A 16439-nucleotide genomic window follows, 5' to 3' on the forward strand; every position below is an offset into this window, starting at 1 on the left:
GAGACAGCTCTCTTCACAAAACAGCGGAATCCTCTGAACACGCCCAGGAGATATTCCCAGGAGACGTGAACGCCGCATTAATCACCCCTCGCTGGTGGGCGTGGTCTGCAAAGAGGGGGAGGAGCTGTTTAAGAGCGTGCATGTGTGTGTGTGTGTGCGTGCATGTGTGTGTGTGTATCCTCCCCGGCCGCATGAGATGAGCTGCCTGCAGTCTTTGCGGCCAGTTTTCGCCTCCTCCTCCTCCTCCTCCTCCTCCTCCTCCTCCTGTCTCTATCTGTCCAGTCCGGGTATGTTGACCACAGTGTTCTGATCCAACGCCGCCGAGAGTCTCTTCATCTCCGGGTCCGTCTCTGAGGCTCGTAGCCTCCTCTTCCTCCACTGATCTGATCTGATCTGGCTGTAAGGTGAGTCCATGTTACCGGAGGAAGACGCGCTCTTCTTGTGTGCACCTTGTGTGTGCGTGTGTGTGTGTGTGTGTGTGTATTGGGGAGATAAAGAAAGTCCGTGTAGAGTGAGCAGCGTGTAGTAAAAGTTTAATGTTGCTGTTGTGATGACTCGCACTGTGTTGCGGGTCGGAACACATGGTGCGGCGCTGCGCGTAAAAGCTTTCTATAGAGGAGACCTGCTGGATCCATGCTCTCTGTCTCCTCTCTCCTCTCTCCTCTCTCCTATCTCCTCTGTCCTCTCTCCTTTCCTCTCTCCTCTCCTCTCTCCCCTCTCTCCTTTCCTCTCTCCTCTCTCCTTTCCTCTCTCCTCTCCTCTCTCCTCTGTCCTCTCTCCTTTCCTCTCTCCTCTCTCTCCCCTCTCTCCTCTCCTCTCTCCTCTCTCCTCTCCTCTCTCCTCTCCACTCCTCTCTCATCCCCTCTGTCCTCTCTCCTCTCTCCTCTCCTCTCTCCTCTCTCCACTCCTCTCTCCTCTCTCATCCCCTCTGTCCTCTCTCCTCTCTCCTCTCTCCTCTCTCCTCTCCTCTCTCCTATCTCCTTTCTCCTTTCTCCTCTCTCCTCTCTCCTCTCTCCCCTCCTCTCTCCTCTATCTTCTCTCTCCTCTTTCCTCTCCTCTCTCCTCTCTCCTCTCCTTTCTCCTCTCTCCCCTCTCCTATCTCCTATCTCCTTACTCCTCTCTCCTCTCCTCTCTCCACTCTCCTCTCCTCTCCCCTCTCTCCTCTCCTCTCCTCTCTCCACTCTCCTCTCCTCTCCCCTCTCCCCTCTCCTCTCTCTCCTCTCCTCTCCTCTCTCTCCTCTCCTCTCTCCTCTCTCCTCTCCTCTCTCCTCTCTCCTCTCTTCTCTCTCCTCTCCTCTCTCCTCTCTCTCCTCTCCACTCTCTCCTCTCCTCTCTCCTCTCTCCTCTCTCCTCTCTCCTCTCTCCTCTCTCTTCTCCTCTCTCCTCTCTTCTCTCCTCTCTCCTCTCTCCTCTCTGACCAGTCATTGAACTTTGAAAACAAGTTGATTCATCTGATCTGGCTGTTGCATTTTGATTATATGTTCCCTTCACTGTGTTGCTGCTATAGTGTGAATAAGCTTCTACCGGACCAGAGACTGTTCCGGGTTAATTCCGTTACGCGTCTGCACCTTCCTCAACCTTTAACTCTCTTGTTCTCTTTAGGGAACAATATTTTGATCCCTACAGCCTGCCTTGTTTACGATTGCGTAACAGCAGTGTACCGTGGCCCATAGCCTACTTTCTGTCCAGTAGGACTCCAACTCCACGCGTTACCCCCCCCCCACACACACACCCACAAACACACACACACCCACACACACCCCAACACTACTCTGTGAGAATTTCTCCAGTCTCGTCTTATCGCCTTATCCTTTTGGCAGCATTTGCTTTGGGGGTGGAGAGAGGGAGAGGAACGGGGGGAGAAAGAGGCGTTTTCCCAGAGACACTCACTCATGCAGCCTCTTACTGCAGTGGTTCCCAAACTGGGCTCCGGAGTCCCCCAGAGGGTCCTTGGGTGGGTTCCAGAGGGTCCCCTGTAAAGCAAGTGATTGTTGAGTTGAATCACTTTTTGAGACACCACAGCTTTAAAGCTGCAGTAGGCAGAATGTTTTTGGCATCATCGGGCAAAGAGTCCATAATAACCTTTCAGCATATTGAAATTCAAGTTTTCTGAGAGAAAACTAGACTTCTGCACCTCCTCTTGGATCTGTTTTCAGACTTTGGCCAATCACAAGGCTCCGGCTGGTGGGCGGTGCTTGGTATTTCCTCAACTGATCTCAACATGGCTGCCGGGTCACAAACTTTATACAGAATATTGATTAATATTTGATCAGCGCTGCCTAGTTTGACCGTTTGATCGGAGTTTGCGAATGATTGACAGCTGCTGAGAGACGGCAGACTCCAGCTCAGCTCTGATTGGTTGATTTCCTCCGATCTGTGAAATCTTGCAGATGCCATTAGGAGCACCGGAGGACACAGAGGCACATGATTTTTTTTCAGATTACCTGTCTCATGCACTACTGTCAGGATATAGGGAACGTTTTATAAAAATAACTTTTGTTAATTATACTTGCTCCAATTCTACCCACTGCAGCTTTAACACGATAACAGGAAGACGTTTTTAATTACTGAGCTGACTGTAAAAAGTGTTATCAGTGCACTTGTTAGGCAAGTCTGGAGCGCTGAATCAATAGAACTTCCAGAGCGCTCCCAGAGGGAGTGTGTTGGGAAGTCTTATCATATGTGGGATGTGAAAAATCTTTAGTAATCTCCATTCACCTTCAAGTCTTCACTGAATCCAGCTATTGCCCAAATACTGTAAATGCACACTGTACCTGTAGGTGCACCATTCCTCTATTGTTTAATTGTGGCGTTTGTTTTATAACGCCTACTGAAGCTTATACTGTATATCAATAAGTCAATAATGCAAAATGTTCTCACTTATATATTACTTTCAGAAACTCTATTTAATGATGGTAACTAGGGCTGTACAATTAATACAAATCGCAATATAAATCGCAGAAGTTTTTCAATGAAAATGAGAATAATAATGTAAAAAATATCATTCCCTTTTAATATTGCAAATCATATTGCAATATCAGTCAAAATAATTAAATATTGTTTTCAAAATGGTTCAGCCCCGATGGATGGTGACGCTAATAGAAAGGGCGTGTGAACGAGAGAGAGAGCCTGGTCATTATCTAATCTAACTCTAATGTGTAAAGGTCTTGACAAAGCAACTCTTCATAGATCTACGGTCTAATCCGCCCCGTCATTTGGGCACGCTTCCAAATCAATTTCTTTATTGACTGCGTTTGGTCTCTGCAGAAAGTTGCATAACCACCAGAAAATGTATGATTCTGGGAACTATCGACGTTGTGTTTTGAATGCAGATCAGGTCTCTCACTGGAACTGTGGAGTTAGACTGGGAGGAGGCGTGCAGGGACTGGTGCACGTGGTTAGAGTTTGTAGGTAGTGCATCCCAAATCTGTTCTGTCAGTGCACACTTTTGAGGGAAAAACTCTCCTGAATGTAATTGGGTTTATATTAATTTGTGTTTATCAGCTCCACAGGCAGAGCTATTGATCTTTTATTTCCATATAGGTGGGACCTCTGTGATACTGGACACCGGCTTAATTACTGTTAGATTAATTAAAACCCTGTATACTCAACCGTATTAATATGTCTTAAATGTAACATACCTTTCAGAATTAAGGTCGATCAAAGCTCAGTCAGCAACCTTTCTGGAGTCACTGACGTGAAGCACGCGATCCGGCCAACCGCTGATATTCCACTCAACTTGGCAACCTACACCGGAGCACTTAGATACTGCAACACATGCACGACGGCCCTCTCTGCATGTTAACCTCTAACAGTGCGGTTGAATACGGCGTAGTTTGATCACGTGGGCCGCTGCTGCATACAGTCTAAAACATGCTATAGTTGTGTCTCTTCAAGCATGTCATTTATTTGACACCCTCCCCCCATTTACAGCCAAAGAGGATTTCTCTTTTCCTTGCCCCGGCCCATTATTTCCAGCTTTCTTTCATTTAATTATGTTGTGGTCACATCTCCGTGCACATGGCAACCGCTCTAGCTGCGGTCTCTTTTCAGCCCCCCCTCTCAGCACCAGTCCTGCTATTTCAAGTCCATGCTCAGTAAGCACAGGCATGACGGGGCATGAACTCTTCGAGACTACAGGCTGCCAAAAGGGCTGCTGACTGCACATATTGCACATAATTATACTTGCAATAAGCTATACTCAACTCGCTCTAGGATTCAGACCTGTGTGTGTTTTTGTCTTTCGAGAAACTCTTAGGGATCTGAAACGCGTTCTGCTTGCATTGGCTTTTGATTGAAATACTGTGTGCTTGGCCGCGATCGCCCCTGAGATTTGTTGCATAACCACAATTCTGAGCCTCATTTTTCTTGATGAACAAATGCACGTAACGTTGGATTCCCCCCTGTCGCCGGTGCTTGTATATGCATATAGTTTCAGCTGCCATCCGTTGGGAAAAGTGGCAGAGCTATCCTATTAGCTGGTATTGGTGGTATAAGAGCTTGTGGTCGTGCTCCAGGCAGCATTCCATTGGGTCTTGCGTCAGCCAGCAGTCATTCAGCACTGGTTAGTCTAGGCTTATACGCTGTTAATACCCCCTCCCTGATGTCATGACACCATTAACCCAAGCCTGCTGGGGGAGCACAGCACAGTTCATGTCGGTCGACTCACTGACTCTGCTGCTCGCGTCTAAAAGCAGAGCAACTTCTGTACCGAAATGCTCAGCTGGGCTTGTCAGCGGTCAAAAAGTAATCCAGGGATGTTAGGGGCTGCTGTTTGTTTTGTTGGCTAAAGGTTGAGTTTGTACTGTTGCAAAATCAGGCATCATTTCTAGAAATCACTCTTTTCAGTTCTGTTAAAATGTTTGGGTTACCACATACTTGGCCTTAAAAGTGTGCTACAAACTTTTGCATGTAGGTTGTTTCCCTTTTGGCCGCAAGTTAACAGTCCTTAAGACTCATGTGACCACTTATTGTTGACATTACAGCCCAATTAATGTTTTATGTACTTGGTATCTCAAAGCTGAGTAATCATGTTCTGCTTTGTAAAGACTCATTTCTAAGAACCCTAAACGCTTGCCAGAGGAAAACTTTGCGGTATTATTCTTTCCCCCCTCTCCTCCTCCTCCTCCTCCATACTGTAAATACGGACCTATACAGACCCGATTCTCGCTCCGCTTTCCACTTGTGACCCGAAGGTGATGCAATGCTTGCTCGTCTAACCACCAAAGTGTACAGTGGATTGGGTTCCTCGCTGTCTGGTGTTGGTCCAAATGTGGCTGAAACCCAAGCCTGCGAGAATGTTGCCTTCGTTCTGTAGGTAACCGAACACCTGAGGGAGCACATGCTCGGGTGGGTGCAGATAATGTGGTGTGGATGCGCGACGATGTGCCAGACGGAATTATCTCTCCGACACATAATGTACACCGTTTGTACCCCGTGCTTTGGTGTTCTCTATCTCTACATATCTGCAGTTTATCTTTGTCTCTTTGTCCCTCATTGTATGCCCTCCCCCCCCCACCCCCTGTTTTCTTTAGCGAGCCCCTCTCTCCTAGTTTCACTGTCAATATCGCAAGAATCTGGCAATACGATACGTATCATGATACAGGGGTAACGATTCAATATATCGCGATACATTGCGATACATTGCGATATTGTGAGCAAGGCGCTATATTGTGATTATCATAACTAGTGTAAAGACACACAAATCTGAGTAAAAAAAAGCATGTGAAATGGCTACTATGGGGATTAATATCATTACACATGAATACAACTGGACTCAATGCATCCACAGGAGTCTCAGCTTTCCAGTCATATCCAATTTATGCAATTCTAAGACTATTTAGGGACCCCAGTATGCAGGAAAATTAATATACATCATTTAAGAATAGGTGAAAATAACACATTTATACTGCATGCAACAAACTGCATGTGATTGTCATGTCTGTAAAGCGGAGAATCATGGGGTAGTATCAATATTGAACGGATTTTAATTCACATATCTTGAGGTCAGAGGTCAAAGGAACCCTTTGAAAATAGTCATGCTAGTTTTCCTCTCCAAACTTTAGTGTAAGTTTGGAGTGTTATTTTGGAGCCTTCTTTGCGACATACAAGTGTGACATGGTAGGTACCAATGGATTCCTTATGTTTTTCTAGTTTCATGGGATGCCAGTAGCTTCACTCTACCTTTTAAAACTGAGCCCGCTACAACCTCCAAAAGACGGAAAAGCGGTTAATTAAAAATCAATACGGTGTTTTGGAGAATCAATACAGTATCATAAAACATAATATCGCGTGTATCGATATTTTCTCACACCCCTACTCACCGTACCAGCTGGAACCTGCAATGCAAAATCAAAACAAACCATGGTTATTTGGCTTTGGCAGATGTATCAAACGATTAACAACAAAAAAGCCTTTTTCCCCCCCAGAAATAATCCCCAGTGTGAAACCTCAGAACAATACAGGCCTTTTTTCTGTTCTTGAATTATATCACTGTCCTAAAGCTCATTCTGATTTCCTCTCACGCTCTGAATATAGCACTTCTGACCATGCATGCATGTATTTTGTCGTACATAATTACATTTTCTGCCCTCTGGTTTTCTAGTATTATACCCAGACTTATCAGGGCTTAGAGTGATGTACTTTGGTACTTAGGAACAGGACTTTCGTTAAGTCCTTCTTAATATGATTTTTTTTCAACCAGCCAAGTTTGTTAGCATTCCTAAGAGTAAGTAAGTCAAATAAATCCTGTTCCCCTTTCCCCTCGAGTGGTCACACAGATCTCCAGCTCTCTTCTGATACCAGTTAGATGTTTTTACTATGGCTGCACGATTAATCAAATATTAATCAAGATCACAATTTTGGCTTCCCATAATTAGACGAACATGATCGCCTGAGATATTGATGTTTAAAATGCGTGTTCTGCTCATAGAAAACGCTGCAGCATATCAAACCAAGCACATCCTAAACTAACAGCCAGCCACCAGTCGGTGATCCAGATGTTTTGGCTTCACTTTTGGGCATAGATATTATCTATACAACCAATGTGTTTATGATTAAATTAAGAGCATAAAATTGTTTATCTAGCTCTTAATGTCGCTAATTTTGCTCTCGAAGTGCACCAGATTTGACTTTAAAATGTAGCTAACAAAGTGATGGGGTGAATATTCCTGTATTTTTTCATATAGCAGAAAAAAATATTCCAATGACAGTTTTTTTCAACATCGTTCAGCCCTAATTTGTACATTACCAGGGTTGTAGCACAGCATGGAAGTGAAAACAGTGCTCTGTTTATTTTAATGTGAAAGTGCAATAAAAATACGCCGTCGCTAAAATCAAAGAATAATCGTGATAAATAATCGTGATTATCATTTTGGCCATAATCATGCATTCAGCCCTATATTTTACCTACAAGGTCAGTTTTATTTGGGGGTTGATGTTTCCTTTATTGTACATGATAATGATGCCACATCACAGCTTTATGTTCTTGACTAAAAGGAGGTCTAATGCAACAGTTCTGTGTTGCCATTTAAAGAGGTTATCTGCTACCAACAGGTGTAGTAAAGATGGCGTCATGAGAAGGCGAATCCATCTAGCGCAGCCCTCTGGGGCCACCATCGCAGCCAACTTGTGCACAAGCACAATTGCTCCCAAGCTCCCCTTCCATTCATCTATGCCATTGCATAAGACCGGTTCTCCCAAGCAGCCCAATGAAATCCTCATCCAATTAGGCACTGTCCACATTTCCAAAAGGCCTTTCTCTCATAGACTGGTGCTATTCAGCCTCCCCCGGCATGACATCAGGCCCTCTCTTATAGCCCCACTTTACGCTGCTGCGCTCAAATAATGAAAGCTGCCAATTAATGACTAATCAACATGTGCAACAAGCACATCCAGTGAGGAGTGACTACCATCTAATCTGCTGATTAAAACAGAAGACAGAGATGCTCTGTTCGACTCGCTCTCTCCCCGTCTTTCAGTGTTGCATTTCTGCAGAAACAACAGCCAGCCCACACACACACACACACACACACACACACAGACAACCGAAACACACTCTTCTACTCGGACAACCTCATTTTGAGAATAATAATTGGAATTATTTGCTATATTAATTTTAGAGCTACTTGGGATACCAAAAAGTTTTGGTCAGTGTTTGTTAGTGTAATACCTACAGTAAATTCAAAGTCTTTATTTGGTGATCTGCAGTTGTATGAGGACATAATTCTGTCCATTTGTTTGGTGTATTCTAATGACTTGACTATTTTCATGCTCAAGTTCAAGATGAATTATAAGTTGCATGTAAAAACAAATATACATATATGTACCGGTTGCCTACAGAGCTAAAGGCTGGTGGGAATCTCCAGCCCAGAACAACACAACACAGTAGAGCAGGCGACTTATCTTTCCACCCACAGCACTCCCTGTCTCACAACTGCACATTTCTATAGTTCGCCTCGCCATAGGAAGTTTTTATAACTCACAGCGTCGTGCTAAATATTGTCTTGTAAGGCATCTGGCTAGTTTAAACACATACAGTAGAATAATTGACCTCCTCTCTCTAGGGGTTGGGTTACGGTCAGTACATTCACTTCAATGGGCTCTCCACAAGTCCCCAGACACACAGTTGGATCGGTGCCATTTCTTGAATTAAGATGCTGTTTATGTCCGGGACTAGAGCGGTGCAGGATGAGGGTAGGGGTTGGATGTGGGGGGTCGGGGGGGTTTGGAGGAGAGGGCGGTAGCGGGTGTGGTACTTGAGAAAGGGGCGTGTTAGAGCAGCTTTAAAGCTGCAGTAGGTAGAAATGGAGCAAATGTGATTTAAAAAAAGTTATTTTTATAAAACGGTCACCATATCCTGACAGTAGTGCATGAGACAGGTAATCTGAAAGAAATCATGTAACTCTGTGTCCTCCGGTGCTCCATCTGCAAGATTTCACAGATCGGAGGAAAACAACCAATCAGAGCCGAGCTGGAGCCTTGCCGTCTACGAGCAGCTGTCAATCACTCGCGAACTCTGATCAAACGGTCAAACTAGGCAGCGCTGATCAAATATGAATCAATATTCTGTTGCTCTAATGCCTATTTCTCACCTCAGATGTTTTCAGAAACATCTTGTAGTGTACTGTTTAGCTGTAAAATGAGAAAGTTTGAAACCCGGCAGCCATGTTGAGAACAGCTGATGAAATACCAAGCACCGCCCACCAGCCGGAGCACAGCCAATGGGAATGCTCTCTCTCTGAAATTACCTGTGATTGACCAAAGTCTCCCGTCACACGTTACATTTTTTTAAAGCCTGAAAACAGCCATGAGGAGGTGCAGAAGTCTGTGTTCTTATAAACAAAACAAACCAGTATATAAGACCATGGAAACATGACATGCTCTGTTCTGTCACCCCGGCTATCCCGTATCATCCTTCACGACTCATTTCACCTGTGACTGGTCTGTTGAGATTATAAGACAGGCTGTTCTCAACTGGCTATGGGTGTGTGTGACTCAAAATGTAGCAGATTTATAGCTAGAGTTGCACAGGGTCATATAAGCACCAGCTGCCAGCTAAATATCCATCTGCTTAATTGAAATACATTTACCCAACACAGTTTTCTCTTTCTCAAGTAGTCACTAGTATTACGTTTGAGCTGAGCAATCAGCGTTAAAGGTCCCATATTGTCAAAAGTTAGATTTTCATGTCTTTTATATTATAAAGCAGGTTTAAGTGCTATATAAATACTGTGAAAGTATCAAAACACTCAATCCATGGAGAAATACACACAGCCTGTATATTCAGAAACGGAGCGTTTGAAACAAGCCGTTAGGATTTCTGTCCATTTGTGATGTCACAAATCTACAATATTTAGACCATTTCACAGTTTTAAACGTAAACATACTCAATGTGTCCCAGTTTATTTCCTGTTGCAGTGTAAGTGAACGACATCAACTGACAGGATGTAAACATGGACCCAAGCTGTTTCCTAGCAACGCAATTCCGTTGCCATTCCGTCGAAATGCACTAAAACGGAGCGTTTCAGACAGAGCATGAATACAGGTATATTCAGACAGACAATATGAGAAAATAATGTGTTTTTTGAACATTAATGCATGTAAACATGTTCCAGTAGAAACCCAAAATACAAACATGAACCTGAAAATGAGCACGATATGTCTCCTTTAAATAAAACTGTTCATTCTTGTTATTTCAGTTCAGTTTTTCTTACTGACGCAAACATTTTAACCTTTAACCTTCTATTTTTCTCACCTGTCTGACCACTATAAATGTAGGGAACCTCCTGGATTTGGACTGTAGGACGCTCCTCAGTGAAAGGGGTAACCTTCTTTTTGTTTTGTTGCTTCACTGCCAAGAGAAACTATTAAAGGGATGATGACAAACCCAGATAGTAAGTTTAGATCTACTGTCAGACATAGTTGAAGATGTGCGCACACACTTGTGTACACACAGATGCTGGAACACACGTGCACATTGCACAAGCTGCAATGGGGTTTCCACAGATCACACAGGGCCCAACACAAATGCAGCGGGCGTGGGCGTATTTATTCTTGCGTAGTCAGCATCATTATCACAGGATGAAATTTCATATATGAAAATATGAGAGCCTGTTTATTATTGGGCTTAACCTTGTATGTAAATGCACCGTCTTCCAGTAAACCCTACGAAACCTTCCAGGAAATCTATCTATCATTTCAACGAGACGTGACCCACAATGTTCTATCCACTTTTCTTTCTCCGCTCCCTCAAGTTGAAGCTGTTATTCGTTACTTCTAATGCCATTTTTTTTAGATCAAGACTTATAAACAGAGCTTATTAAAGGGTAACTTCGGTATTTTTCAACCTGGACCCTATATTTTCCCATGTTTTTGTGTCTAAGTGACTAATGGGGACAACAATATTTGATATTGGTCTATGGTATTGAGGGAGTTAGTTGTAACCGGCAGCCGCTAAATGAGCTGTGAGGGCAATTGAGCAGCGTCAATGTTACGTTACATTCACTAAAAATGCTTGTTTTTACCACAGTTTTTGCTCAGATTGTTATTATAAGTAAGTGACAACATTGTGGAAAGGACCCTACAGAGAAATAAAACGTTTTTCTCACCTTTCGCTCGATACGGTCCGTTTTTTATTGTGTCCAAGTCCCGCTCCAGGAGAAGTCTCGCTGTGAAATCTAGATATTCAAATAAATACGGGCGTCCATCAAATTCAAAGACCTCGTCCACATTGTTGAAGTCAGCTAAATATTCAGCTAGGACGTTGAAAATCTTTTAGATAACACTAAGCTACACTTTCTGTACTCCAACACAACAAACTGCCCGGCTGGCACTCGCGTTTCCACCATGAATGTTTTCCACCGTTGATTTCCGGCAACACGTCACCTCGCCAGATTTCAGAACTTGACTTCTCCTTAACCAAGACTCTTTCCATAACACTTATAATAACAATCAGAGCCTGTCATGGCAAAAACAAGCACTTTTAGTGGACGTAAATGACGTTGCCAGCTTGCCCCAATAGCACCATATTGCATACTCAATGCTGGACTGATCTATTTCAGAAATTGTTGTCCCCATTAGTCAAAAACATGGGGAAATAGGGTCCAGGTTGAAAAATACCAAAGTTACCCTTTAAACAGTTGAGCATCTGTGTTTAGCTTTTCTCATGCAAAAAGTCCATAAAGGTTTGCACAAATGTTCCCTGTGAGACGGGGCAGACAGAGTGATCAGACTCCCTACAGGAGCCGGTGGGACGGTGCATCTGAGCGTGCCGTTATGGTCGGAAATCCTGCAGGAGCAGTTGGGTGTGAGATAGAGAAAACAGAGCCGTGCAGACCTCCACCCCAGGGTGCAGGAGATAAAACACTTTGTTCCCTGACACGACCTGACCCCTAGAAGCATAAAAAAGTGCCCTTTTGACCTTATGATACCTAAGTAGGAAGCTTACAATCAGTGTGTGTTGTGTTTGCGTTGCGTATGCACACACACATATTCTGCCATATGTTCCTCACTTTTCTCTCGACACCATCCACCCTATCCCTGGCTGGCCCACAAATCAAGCCATTTCATGAGGCCAGGGGTTTCGCCATATTGCACACGTTTTTTCATCGAGTGCCCTATATGGAAAGAATGCGCTCTCTGCATTCCAAAGATGACTGAGCGGCGCTGAACGGCCCCGTGTTAAGCTGTGTCCAGTCCAATCAGCTGAAGTCAAGTTGACTGGGATGAACACATTTTACAATTCTATACACAGGGAAAGTGGTTAACACAGCTGCACAGCTGAGCTGTACAGATGCTGCTATAGAGCAGCGTTGGGGGGGGGTTAGTTTATTGTTACCCAGCGATGCGGGCTCCATGTGTGAAAGAGGTTTAATTAAATCCAAATGTAACCAGAAAGGCTCTGTGCTGGGTTATTTTGTTACAGATTTGATATGTTTGATGAAAACCCCCTGAATTGTCTGATTTGACAGTGAATGCCTCGTCACTCTGACTTGTGCTGTTGTTGCCAAAAGGCCCAGACTGGAGAGACACTTGACACCAGGATCCATATCGGTAATTCCACATTAGTGAGAGGTTTAAATGCTCCTGCAAGTCTTACCCTGCATGCATACTTACAGTAACATAGCATGTTGTATATTTCTCTCTGGTTGAATTCAAACACCTCTGTTCCAACAAGTTACACAATACAGACACTGTAATCCAGCGTTTCTATTGTTCCAAAGAAATACTCTGTCATAACTTTGGCAACAGCAGAATGGCTATTTACACATGATCCTTCCATACCTAAGCCACATAGCATGTATTTCATTTTATTTAGTAACTCTGAATGTTGGATGAAGTTTTTAAAAGTTACAGTGTGTAGGATTTGGCGGCATCTAGTGGTGTGGTTGCAGATTGCAACCAACTGAGTACCCCTCCACTCGCTCCTCCCTTTCCTAACATGAGCCGCCGAGGGCAAGACTGTGGTAACGCTGTTCGCCTCCGGTAACAGAAGTCAGACGGCGGCTGGCGGTACAACGGTTTTGAACTCTGCGGCTCACGCTATCGCAGTTTCACAAGCGTATCGGAGAACTACGGTGGTCTTCAGGTAACATAAAAACACGAAAGGCTCTCACTACAGCCAGTGTTTGGTTTGTCCGTTCTGGGCCACTGTAGAAACATGGCGGAGCAACATAGTGGACTCCGTGAAGAGGACCTGCTCTCTATGTAGATATGAAGGGCTCATTCTAAGCTAACAAAAACACAACAGTTCTTAGTTTCAGGTGCTTATACACTAATGAAAACATAGTTATGAACAGTATATTCCATTTCTGCTAATGGATCCCCCGAAAGGTGACACACTATTCCTTTAAAATCGGAGAACTTCTTTCCTGCCATCTAAATACATATATTAAATGTGCTTTTTGTGAACTGTAACAGAACTCTTCTAGCGTCTGACTTAAAAGTAAAATCACTTGTACACTGCAAAGGTTTATGCTACAGTATTCTTCTGGATACTATTTAGAATATTTTCCCATTAAGAAAAGGACGGGAATATACTGTATATAGAGCAGTGAACGCCTCACCGAAATGTACAGAGGCTGGCGGGCAGGTGGACCGTCAGTAGACAGGTAGGTACACAGAAACAGAGAGGTTAAGAGAGAAACAGGCAGACTGGTTGACAGTTAAGACAGACAAACCAGACCAACAGGCAGGCAGACAGGTTTAAAAAAAAAAAGAAAAAAATTAATCGTCTCCTCAGTTTACAACCTTTGGCAGTGCAGCTCACAAGACACACTTATTTCAGGGTTGGCCTGCATACAGTGTGGGAGGTTAAAAGTTTAATATTTCCATTTCCAGGTATTTTTATTGGACTCCTCGGAAAGCCTTAAGGAAGGGAAAAACCTAATAACCTGTTATTTAATATGGGGGGGGGGGGGGGGATTGTGGCCTGAATAAGGGATGACTCTATTTAAAACCATAATGAGAGTTGATATACAGAGTGCTAAATGTAGATTTATCATTTGCAAAGAAACAATTATTCTTGCAAATTTGTGTCTGAAAGTTTGTTTTTGCTTTGTAATGGATCAGTACATTTGTGTGCCGTATTTCCCATCATGGTGTTGGTTGCAAACAGAGACAGCAGCCTCTAAAGTCCTCTTAACATCCATCTTTGGTCTGGTGAGCTGGTCAGTCACTGATCCACCTTTACCACGTAAAAGAGGAGAACCGTTCAGGGAAATGTGTCTACTGTTTCAATTAGGCTTTACTTTAAATAGCCCGGGGTTCTGGTGATCCCAGGCCTCGCCTTTGGCTCCTCTGCGAGGGCTTATCACCTTGACATGTTAAAGCTGGACCCTGGAGATGTAAGCATATATACCAGCACATTAACCCCCCCCCCACTGACCAAGAGTGTACGTGTTCAAGAGCACCTACACTGTGCGTGTTGTTGATTGTAGTTAAAGAGCTCATTCTTCTCAAACCTAAGTTTAGTTTCACTTCAAGCATGACTCATCATTTATACGTTGTAACGTCCAGTACAGTTAACACTCAGAGGTCAAAGTGTGTACATTTCCCAACAGCAGTTGTAGAGTTTCACCACAACGGTGACCTGTGTCGCCAATTTGATATAGGTTTGTACATACACTCACACTATTACAGTCAAATGACACTGACTTTTGAGTAAAGGAAAGCCCTAACTGAATAATTGTCTTAGTGTTTATGGCTTATTGGCTCAAGGGCGATGTCGTATAACATTGCATGTTCTAGCTCATTAAGTACAAATTGCGTATACGTCACATTGATGCGGACTGTTCTCTAAAGCATAAATGGTTGTTTTTTTTAGTGATCTTCTGTGATCTTGGCAGCAGAAAGGCATTGCTAATCCATCCCAGGTGTTAAATGTACATTATGATCATGAGGTAAAACCTTTAAAGCAGAACACCTTCAGCGGAGTGTCGTGCATTTTGCTGTGAAGTCTCACCCAGGTTAGTGCTGGAAAAGATTTATGATTCACGATAGGCATTATGAAGGCCCTTTTGCGTTTGAAGTCCACCAGCTAACCTTCTCCCTCATGCAAGTTTGAGCAAAAATCCCTTTAATTAATCCAGATGCAGTCACCTCACCGCTGGGTACAGCCGCCGCACCCCAAAGTCCGCCCCTTTCTAGTGCGGCGACGCTGTCCGGGGTAATTGCACTGTCAAGGTCAGAGATGGTTAGGTTTCAGTGTGCTGTTCAAGTGGAAGGAATCGAATCAAAGGGCTCTGAGAGGGTCTAATCCCTGCACTGGAATGGCTTTGATTGTGTCAGGGAGCAATTAAGCATAGGTGCATGTGTGTTTGGTCAATATATCAGTCACTGGGAAAGTCACATATGAGCGCTTTGAAACTTGGGTTGCGAGGTATTTTAATGCTGCGTGGAACGCCTGAGCTTTTTTCCCATGTTTCATCACGCACAGGTGATGAAGCCGAACTCACACCGATGATGTTGAAAGGCCAAATTCAGTGGTGTTTAATGTTTACTATTTAATCCACATAAAATGAAAGATTTGATAAAGATTTAAGCCTCACAACCATTTCCTTTAGCTAGTAATAGTTGACACAGCCTCCTGACTCCTGAAATCTAATAAACATACAGTTCAGCCGCAGCCAGTCAGCCAGTGTGTGGCGCCTAACGAGGGGCCGCTCGGACAGTTTGGGCTGATGTTAATTTGTTTTGTTTTTGTTGTAAACTGTGTGTCTGGAAATAATGTGTAAATGACGAGCTGTCCTTGCAGGCCAGGCCACACACATGGACTGTCACAATAAAACACACACACACACTCAGTACAAGCGAGCCCTTTCAGCGGCCCGAGTGATCGTGGTGCCAAGCTCTTTGTTTAGAATGCATTCATGGTTTGGTCATTATTTGCAAGCCAAATTTTGGAGGTTTAAAAATCATATATCTTGTTATAGATTGGAAAACTGCAGAACTTATGGCGGTCTATGTAAAGTGCATTTCTTCCTGCCACGACAGATAATATATTGAATAAGAAAAAAGTGGTTGGTTTGACATGATTGTTGACCAGTGTTAGCTACTTTCTGTTTTTAAAGAAGAATTAAGCTTCACGTGTTTAAAACTTGTCAAAGACGGAGGATTGTCATGAGCAAGGTCGTGTGTTATTTTTTTATTGTAGCATATCAACGCTTAAAGGAACAGTGTGTAACAATTAGGGGGGTCTATTGACACAAATGGAATATAATATTAATAAGTATGTTTTCTTTAGTGCATAATCACATGGAAATAAGAATCGTTGTGTTTTCGTTAGCTTAGAATGAGCCGTTTGTATTTACATACAGAGCGGGTCCTCTTCTTGGAGTCGGCCGCCATGTTTCTACAGTAGCCCAGAACGGACAAACCAAACACTGGGCCTTTCACGTTTTTGCTTTGGTCGCCGTAGTTCTTTGACACGCTTGGAACAC

At 43.6% G+C, this 16439-nt stretch overlaps 1 protein-coding gene across 3 annotated transcripts in view; it reads left to right on the plus strand.

Moving 5' to 3' along the window:
* The first annotated feature begins 168 nt into the window (after nucleotides 1-168).
* The window catches only part of grb10b (growth factor receptor-bound protein 10b), a 74957-nt gene continuing 58686 nt past the window's right edge, over nucleotides 169-16439 (plus strand). For 2 of the 3 annotated variants that reach the window (XM_074654252.1, XM_074654254.1), the window contains exon 1: nucleotides 170-404. The gene's annotated coding sequence lies outside the window, so the exon portion shown is untranslated. Of the gene's footprint in view, nucleotides 405-16439 lie in introns of all 3 variants that reach the window. The other variant, XM_074654253.1, reaches the window with a different exon arrangement.

Source organism: Sebastes fasciatus, chromosome 12, assembly GCF_043250625.1.
Source record: "Sebastes fasciatus isolate fSebFas1 chromosome 12, fSebFas1.pri, whole genome shotgun sequence".
Lineage (NCBI taxonomy): Eukaryota > Metazoa > Chordata > Actinopteri > Perciformes > Sebastidae > Sebastes > Sebastes fasciatus.